The sequence below is a fragment of the Crassostrea angulata genome, chromosome 8 (genome assembly GCF_025612915.1).
Source record: "Crassostrea angulata isolate pt1a10 chromosome 8, ASM2561291v2, whole genome shotgun sequence".
Lineage (NCBI taxonomy): Eukaryota > Metazoa > Mollusca > Bivalvia > Ostreida > Ostreidae > Magallana > Magallana angulata.
The window spans coordinates 49,887,056-49,897,014 of NC_069118.1; positions in this window are offsets into that span (position 1 = coordinate 49,887,056).

Sequence of the window (9,959 nt, forward strand, 5' to 3'; positions counted from 1 at the left end):
ATCGCCTTCTTAAAGAAAGGTCTAAATGATAGGATATAACAAAAAATTGGGATAGTTTATCTGCTGAATAGATGGAACATGCGTAATACAACTGTACAAGCAATAGTCGTCCCAGGGAACTTAATTGATGTTACCTTTGTAATGGGTGCTTCACATCATCCGGCACTAGTACAGATGCGATCCTATTCAGGAAAGTTTTGAAAAGTTGTGCATTTTCATCATGATTTACAAATAAACCCTTTACACGGTATTTTTGTAACATAATTTCCGATTCTTGGAAACAAAACAAAAAAGGATTTCTTTTGTGTTTCATGTGGGTATGAAGGTAGCTAGTATTCCAGAAAAATAGCATAACCCGCATACGCGGGTTTAATTTTCTTTGTATTTTTCTTTTTTTTTTTTGCATGGAACGAAGTAAAACTTTTTTATCATAATTACTTAAGTTAACTAAACAATACATTTGAAAACAGCTTTTAAAAATAAAACGAATGTGTGTACTCGTACTTGAAAGTCGTTTAATTTACTCGATGGCTTATCAGTTCAAAACTGTATGTTTACTCATGGAAGTGAACACCGGATGCTGAAGGGGAGTACTTTTTTTCGATAAAAAAATAGTTCAGGTTTTTTCATATCAGAAATACATGTAAATTACGGTACGTTGTAAGAAATTCTTTGGATAAAAATTTTTAAAAGCATTTATTTGAGATAATTAGAGTATTTATATTATAAATGGGAAAAATTGCCTTTAAATAGGCATTAAAAGTTTTCAAAAAATTCATATGTCTCAGAGAAGGGGGGGGGGTTCCGACCCCCGGAACCCCCCCCCCCCCCCCCCCGGATCCCCCAATGGGATAAATCTTGCATGGGGAGGGAGAGGGCGGGGGGGGGGGGGGGGCGCTCCTTGCCGCGGAAGACTATAACTTGGTCAACCTTGAAGATTCTTGTTTTTGTACCAAATCTTATTTAACGTCCAAGAAACCAATACGACTTTTAGCGGTTTTTTTTTTTTTAGAATTTGCATGGAATATACATTGAAATGGATTTGGGATGTGTAAGCACCGAAAGTTTGATTTCAACTGACAATGATTTTATATTGAAAACCATGCATAGTGAACCCTGAAATAAAAAGAATGTAGATCAAACAGCTAATAAGGAAGTCATACAACTGTAAAAGTGTGTATATAAAAGGGTAATTTAAAAGATGAAAGATAAGCATCAACAAATATAAAAAGAAGTCAAATAAAAGATAAAAAAGTTCATCTTTCACTGTGACTCAGGTGGGCGGAAATTATAGCGATTTTAGAACAGGTGACGACGTATGAGAAAAGGGTTTGTTGCAATTTGCACAAGGGCTTAAAAATAAATTTGTACAATTGTTATAAATACTAGTGGTCCAAACGATCAAGTGTCACATCGTGACACACGCATGAAGTCCCCGGTCGTTTTTACTTTGAATAGGTAATCAAACCAGTTTAAAGTACTTAATTTATTATTTAAAAACAACAAGTCTCTTATCAAGAACTGAAACAATTTCCCCTGGTTCAACATATAAGGCTTATACCTTTGTAATTTGAATAAATACTTTGATCAGATGTAAGATCTATCAATAATTTGACAACATTAGCTTTTTGTTCATTTTTAAAATTTTGAAAGGAAAGTATTGACCCCAAAATTAGAGAAAATAGACTTTGCAACAAAGTAACAAGGGAGTCAAATTCCATTATCTGTTGTTACAGGTCATCCACATCACTTCATTTTTCAACACCTAACATTTTTAAAATCAAATGATTTATGCAATAGATCGTTGGAGCGTAGTGAGGTAGACATTTATAATTGCGTTTAATTCTTTTACATCACAGAAAATTTGAATTCGGTGTAAAATGTAGGTTAATTGATCTGTAAGTCATGAGTACGAATCCCACAGGTCATTTTAAAATTTTTACCTTTCCAAAATTTTTAATACGTTTTTTTTTTGTTTTGTTTAAGATTGAAAATTCTAAACCGGTGAAAGTATTTTAATTATAATGTACTTCAATCCACATTGATATCGACAGACGTCCCATACCACGTTTAAAGGGCTGGATGGCCGATGCCATTTTTAGGCTATATGTTCCTCCTTGTGAGAAAGAACACTGTATAACGATACAGGAAAATGCTCAAAAGAACTATATATGTTATTAGTCAAATTTGGCCCCCATAATTCGCTATTTTTAAAGTGATTCAGATACATCAATTTGTTCTGTTATATTATAAAAGAGTTGACATAAAATATGTTTTTCATCTATTTATTTGATTTATATGCACTCACTGGCAGTATATGACGTCAGAAGTGACGCTATTTTTATAATTCATTCAAAATCAGTACAAAATTGACATTTTTCTTATCTTTTTTCGAATGGGAAATACAGAGCGACTCTTTGAAAAAGAACGAACTTTTGGTCACTTATAGGTACTGGGGAGATACATCTTTGGTGAAAATATTTTGTTTGTTCAAGCAGTCGCTCAATGTTTCCTTAAAGACAAACTGCTTCAAAACAAGCCGTTTTATGCTAAAAATGCGAAAATGGCGGGAAAAGGTAAACTTTATGATGTCATATTTTTAAATTGGGGGCATTAAAATCAAAATTAAAATTATGAAAAAACTACAAATGTATATCTGTACAAATAAAACAAAGAATTACAGTAAAATGACCATGTTCATTTAAGGGGGCCATTTTAGGCTCAAACCATATATATAGTACTTTAAAGCTTAAATATTTTGATTGTTTTACTTGACGTTAGTATAATTTTGGCAAAAAATATTATATGCCAAAGTTGAAGGCAGATCTGATGGTTAATTTGTTGATAATTCAGCCTCCTTAAACTGATATAATAAAACATCTTATTAAAATATTCAACACAAAATAGACTGGACGAATGGCTTTTACGAAGGTGTTCTGAATATAATTAAAAGCTAAACTTATATTTGAACTAAAAAGGTGTCCAATTCAAGCATAGCAGATTTGATTGAAACGATGAATTGCCCTTTTTATGGAAAAATTTTTGTCCAAAAAAAAAAAAAAAATAAAGAATCTTGATATTTTTTAAAAGACATTTTTAATTTTTTACTTAACAAAAAACATTTTAGAAAATGCTAGAAAATAATCATGAGGAAAGGATATTACAAGAAAGATGTTATACTGACTGAACGAATAAAAACAATTTATTGAAAAGTGCAGAAAGGACCGGAAAATGTATTTTCATTTATGTGACCAAAAGTGCAATCAACCTACATTTGACACCGAGTTTAAATTTTCTGTGTTGTAAAAGAATTACACCCAATTATAAATATCTACCTCACTACAGAGGTATCGTTGGAATACCATGTACAGTTATACTGTTAAATACACCTTGTTGAAACTCGTGGTTTGTGTGGAGTTTTTATTCAGCGTAAACTTGAGCAAGTGTAACGAATTGAGCTTTACCCTGAATTCATCATATGGATTCTAAGAGCTTTACCATTTATATTTACAGTCAGTTTACAATAAAAATCAAATACAAGATACGTTCGTGAAAGTTAGTTAGTATATTAGTAGAAAGCTAAGTGGCATGCTACCAGGCTAACCACAACTTTACGGAAACTTGACGAAAAGAACTTTGCACTTAATATAGCATCGAATCATGATTTTTTGAAGTATACAGTCTCATAACTGCAGCGGTGTGTGAATACAAATTGAGTAACGCGCGTAAGCCTTAAAATTCCTATCTTATCCTAAGGGTAAGTTCATATTAATGGAAGAGCCACAGTAACAGCCGCAAGCGTGAACTTTGATTTTCGCTTGTGACGTTGCAGTTAACAGCGTTCAACGTTTGTAACGTCATTATAGAACTCGTCATTTTAACCTTTGAGTACCCTGTGTGCATTACAGTGTTATAACTGCCGTAGCTTTCAACACACTTTACAAGCAAAAAAAATGTGGAATGTAAATATAATGTATTGGTGAAATTAGCATATAAATGTTTTACATGTAACAGATTTTGAAGGAAAATGTAAAAGAATATATTGCAGAAAATTGAAAGGCAAAGCTGTACAAGCTTTCCTCGATTCCCCATTTAGTAGAGACGGTTCAATTAAGCATTGAATCATTATTTTTTGAAAGATATAGTCTCATAACTGCAGCGATGTGTGCATACAAATTGAATAACGCGCGCTATCGATTTAATGCTTAAATTTACATTTTTTTTAACTTCTTTCCTTGTCTGCAAATGTAATTTTTACGTCAACATTTCTGTTTTATCCTATGGGTAAGTTCAAATTAATGGAAGAGCCACTGGAACAGCCACAAGCGTGAATTTTGATTCTCGCTTGTGACGTTGCATTTTACAGCGTTCAACGTTTGTGACGTCATAATAAAACAAGTCATTCTAACCTTTGAGTACCCTGTGTGTGTTACAGTCTTATAACTGCAATATCTTTTCACACACTTTACATGCAAAAAATATTTGGAATGTAAATATTTAAGTATTGAATCCTTATTTTTTGAAAGATATAGTCTCATAACTGCAACGCGCGTTATTCAATTTGTATGCACACACCGTTGCAGTTATGAGACTATATCTTTCAAAAAATAAGGATTTAATGCTTATATTTACATTTTTTTTACCTTCTTGCGTTGTACGCAAATGCCAATTATACCTTAAATTACTGTATTATCCCATGGGTAAGTTCAAATTAATGGAAGAGCAACAGTAACAGCTACAAGCGTGATCTTTGATTTTCGCTTGTGACGTTGTATTTATCAGCGTTCAACGTTTGTGACGTCACAATTAAAACTCGTGATTTAACCTTTCAGTACCCTGTCTGTTTTATGGAGCTATATCTGCAGTAGCTTTACATGCAAAATATACGTGGAATGAAAATATTGGTCTTTAACAAATATTGTAACATATATAGATATTCTAATTGTACAAACTAAGACAAATGAGGGAGAAAACCCTAATGGTCATAACAAAAAACATTGTTATGAATTGAAATTGTTACAATCAATTTAAATTATGGAAAAAAATTAATACAAAATGATGTAAACTTTATCCGGAAAAGCAAGAATTGTCTACTCATTACCTGTATCTCAATTAAAGGAGAAAGAATCTAAAAATATGTTGTAAAATAAATCAATTAATTATCATCTACATGTACTATAATTGTAAATCTTATTTATTTTCAAGAAACCCCTGGAACAATGAACAATGATAAATCAAAAAAATCAATTGCTTAATTTCAATTTCCCGCCGCTATGGTAGATGCCAACTTTAATCTATGATGTCGTACCATCTATTTCCGGTTTGTTTTAATCAACATAGCATCAGTATTAGCAAATCATGATATTCGCTTTAAATGACAAGTTCTGAAAAATTTGAAACAATATCGATTTAAGACCATTCTTTTACCTTTGACTTTCCTCTAAATTATAAACCAACGTCAAACATAGCATGTTCCGCGATAGCTGGTTATGAAAAGTTTTCTTCAATTATAATGGCTACTGTAATGACCTGCATAGATCATCAGAGAAAGCATTTTATTGTTTATAGTTACATCTTCCTTTAAACAAATATATGATAGATTTAAGGATTTTGTTTAGGTTTTAAAAAATTAAGTTAAATTAACAAATTTTCTATTAATGTATTTCCGTACTATAGCTATAAGAAACAGCCAAATCTCTTACATGAGAATTTGAGTCTGACATCACCATGATTATTTTGTGCTGTCCGTGATTTTTCCTTGGTCGCTGCAGGTTCCGACCAATCGATAAACGGTGCATGCAGATTTTTGTCCTGTCATTATCCTGTCAGTTTTAGCCGCAGTAGGTTTCGACTAATTGATAAACGGGGCGTGTAGATTTCAGTCCTGTAAGTTTCTATATAGGTATGAATTAACGATTGGGTTCCGTAAGAAACAGAGGGAATCATACTCAGTAGATTTAAATATTAATCATAAATATGGAAGATAACAGTTTTAACAGTAATTTCTATAATATGATGTCGCCATTACAAAATGCGTAAACACTATGCGTGTAAAACTTATCATTCAGAGCACTGAGAAGGAAAAAAATCCCAAACTAAAGCAATTTTGAATTCATGGAGTTTTATTGTTTGTAATTAAATATGATAAACGCATTATACAACTTATCTATTTTGATCTTAAATATGGAATGGTGAATAGGAAATCAATGAAGATAGCTTACAAAGTAAGATATCAAAAGTTTAAAAAAGGGGAAAAATATATTTTGTCTACCTATTTTAGCATTAAGAGAACAGATTTACTTGTTTTTTTTTTTTAAATAGGTTTTCTGAAAACTGAAACTGAAAACACCCACTAAATTACTTTACCACGAATAAGCAAAAAACCCACAATCCACGAAAATCTGCCCCCACAAATTTAATTGATTCAAAAGTAAAGGAAAACAGATTAACTACAATTATACAATGTACAAGCAAGAAACACGCACAAGTGCCACCCACGGTATCTGATTGACAATAATATTGCTTATCTCAAGTAAACATGATAAAGCAACTTTAATAGTTAATAGTTAATATATAGTTTAAAAATTCGAAAAGTTTTTTTTTAATCTCTTCTAGATGTTATGTTCTAGTGGAAAACCATTATTTTAAAACAACATTCTCAATCAATTTAGCAAAAGTATATCTAATACTGAAAATAAAGAATAAGTTCCAAAATAAATCATGTTAGATGTGATGCAAATCTAATTCACACAAATTTAAAGCATAATTCTTTAAATTTCCTATTTTCAATTAAAAATGCTTTTGGAAAATAACAACAAATAAAATAAACATTCATTGAAATCATGGAATAATTCAAACGTAACAATTATTAATAAATAACACTTAAATATAAATACACATAATGTTTAATATTAGACAACTCCGATTGTTTACATGTATATCTCGTATTTTTAAAATATCTATAACAAAAAATAACATAATTATTTCTGGTTGTTGGTTTCCTTCTCTTTTAAAAATATGTGTTTGTAAACGCATAAGACACGACGGTATCTTTTACACGAACGTGTATTGTACTTATATATTAAATTTGTTTGTTTTGTTAAAATACATGCATAAAGCATTTTCAAAATTGGTACTTAGTATCGTTCGACAAGAATTTTCGAAGCATAGATTCGAAGTATTGAGAATGCAGAGCGTTAGTTTTAACAAAAAATGTACATAATAGTTCCACAGAAACAAACAAAGCAAGCAGTTTCTTCAAACTTTCATACTACATGTATATAACAAACCGAGCCTTAAAAAATGGCATAATACCTTATATCCAGGTTTTTTTTTTATCAGCATGTCACAGAATTTTCGAAAATGAAAAAGAGGCGAACCATTTTAATTTTCGTCAGTCATTTTTTGCAATTAATAAGTTTATCATAGACAGTAAGACAAGATACAATTTCTGCGTATTCAATATTTGCGATGTAAAATAGAGCGCAAAAAAGCAAAAATTAGATCATTGCGAAAATCACCATATATATGGTATCTGCTGAGTATTAGCGGCTGTCCTCTTAGAGACGGTCATTACTGAGGATATATAGCCTACGACAACTTCCTTTGCCTACAAATACTTCATTTTTCAAGAAAAATGTCTCTTTCACAAATGATGTTCAAATTTTTACCACAATATTCATCATTCCACAGACCGTCGGAACACAATCCCACGCAATGCTCGTTGCCGTTAGAGTTGCTTGGTTCAGTTGAAAGCCAGTTTGTGAATTCGACATTTTCTTTGTTTGTCCACTGGAACACATTCTCATTATCTTGGTCACTTGCTCCAATCCATGAAGGACAACAACTGCAAGCAGCTATATATTGGATACATTTATATGTAAAATTCAGGGTTACTGTATTAAAAGATAAGCGATATTTGGGCAAGGGTAAGAAATCTAAAGAGAGGACAAGACGTCGAGCGATCTGTGCGTTTTGAACCCGAGCCCAAATAGTGCTTAAAGGAATCGTCACATATTTTGTTTATAGAATATGACTGTCACATACAAAAGTCTAGAAGGCTCATGCAAGGTTCAAGATTCGAAATACGAGATTCGAAATACAAGATACGAGATTCGAGATTCAATATCGAAATTAGCTAATCACATTGTGGAACTGAAAACCTGTGTCCTAGCGTCACCAAACTGTTTAATTAAAGACCATCCGTACATGATCTTACCTCAAATTAATGTTGTGTCATCTCTTATAAAATGGTTTTATAATGGTAAAATAATGGATTGATGAACTTTCCCACACAGTAAAAACTTTGCAAATCTAAACAATTTTGCTCGCCCTGTGTGTATTTTCCACAATAGATTTTAACCCAGTCTGTATTCGCCCAGATAGTGTACAAATATTCTTGGCTTGCAAAGAAAGATGATCTTTAAACACCTGTTACAGTCTAAATAATTACAATATTAAGTATAGTTTTAACAATGAAACGAAATTCAAAGTAGAGGTTATGATGAAGTTCAAATACCATGATTTAGATAACAAGTATATAAACTATTGATGATAAACAACCCCGACAAGAATCCAAAATTTCTATTGTGGTGCATAAATAAAATGATCAAATTAAAGACAATAATACAGAGAGAGAGAGAGAGAGAGAGAGAGAGAGAGAGAGAGAGAGAGAGAGAAATGAAATATACACATTAAGACATACAGAAAGGGGCTATGAATAAAGCTATTTCCTTCTAGCTAAAATGTTATCAAACATATAAAAGTTAGGGCACAATATGTTTATTAGAGGAGGGGGTCGGGTTAACGGACGCAAATCCACGATACATTTTTAAGATAATAAGCAGAACATGAAAGCAAAATAACTATACTGGTAAAATTTTGTTACTTTTTGTTAAAATGTGATAAAATTTACAGTAAAAAATGTATTCAGGCTACTTTTAATTTGCAGCAAACGTCTATGCTTTTTCAACATCACATACAGTTTCTTTAGTCGGTGTTACATATGCGTATACATGTATATGGCGACAAAGTGTAAATTTAGCTTTCCAAACAATCTTGTATCTACCGTCCTTATTGGATTTTATCCAATCAAGTGTGATGTAGTAGCATTCTTTGCAATGCATGTTTACATCTTTAGAGAGTACTAGTAACTTACATACAAAGCACATTTATGATTCCAATGTGATTTTTAATCTTGGTGTGTGTGTGTGGGGTTGGGATTGGGAAACTACAGAGAGATTTAACTTCGGTGTGATGCGAATGCCTGTTTTATACCTTCTATTCTTTCTTGTTGATAAAATTTATAAAAACAAACTAAAAAACTAAAGGTTGAAAACTACTTTCAATCAAATCTCAAAGTTTTATTGTTCTTCACATTTTGGCAATGTGATTTTGATCGCATAAAAATGGATCCTTCTGTATTGAAACTCTAGATTACGAATTTACATACTGTGGTTTCATTAATTTTCAAGGGTATCAATTTTCGTGGATAAAGTGAAAATCACAGTTTCAAGGATATGTAAATTCGTTGCCAATGACCAAATCTATACAAAATATTAATAGATATTGCACTTCAATGAACATTAAATTTCGTGGATCAACTTAACAACGAAATCCACGAAAATTGGTATTCAACGAATATTGATGAAACCACAGTAGTAAAATTACTAAAAATAGGGCCTCGAAATACCCCTTCCACATTAAACAAAATTGTTCTGGGACAGTGCATGAATCTCTCTAACATAACTGCATTGATACACAACAGTGGTCAATAAACCCCGGTTTTAAACTATTGATGATAATATATCTCCGGGTCCAGGCGCATCAAGAAGGAATACACACAGGGCTAGCAGAATCGCATAGATGTACACTTCATTCTTACTGGTCAGTTATTTTGTGTAAAACTAAATACAGTTACAAATAATAATTTAGCTAAGGGTAAAATAACATATATTTGT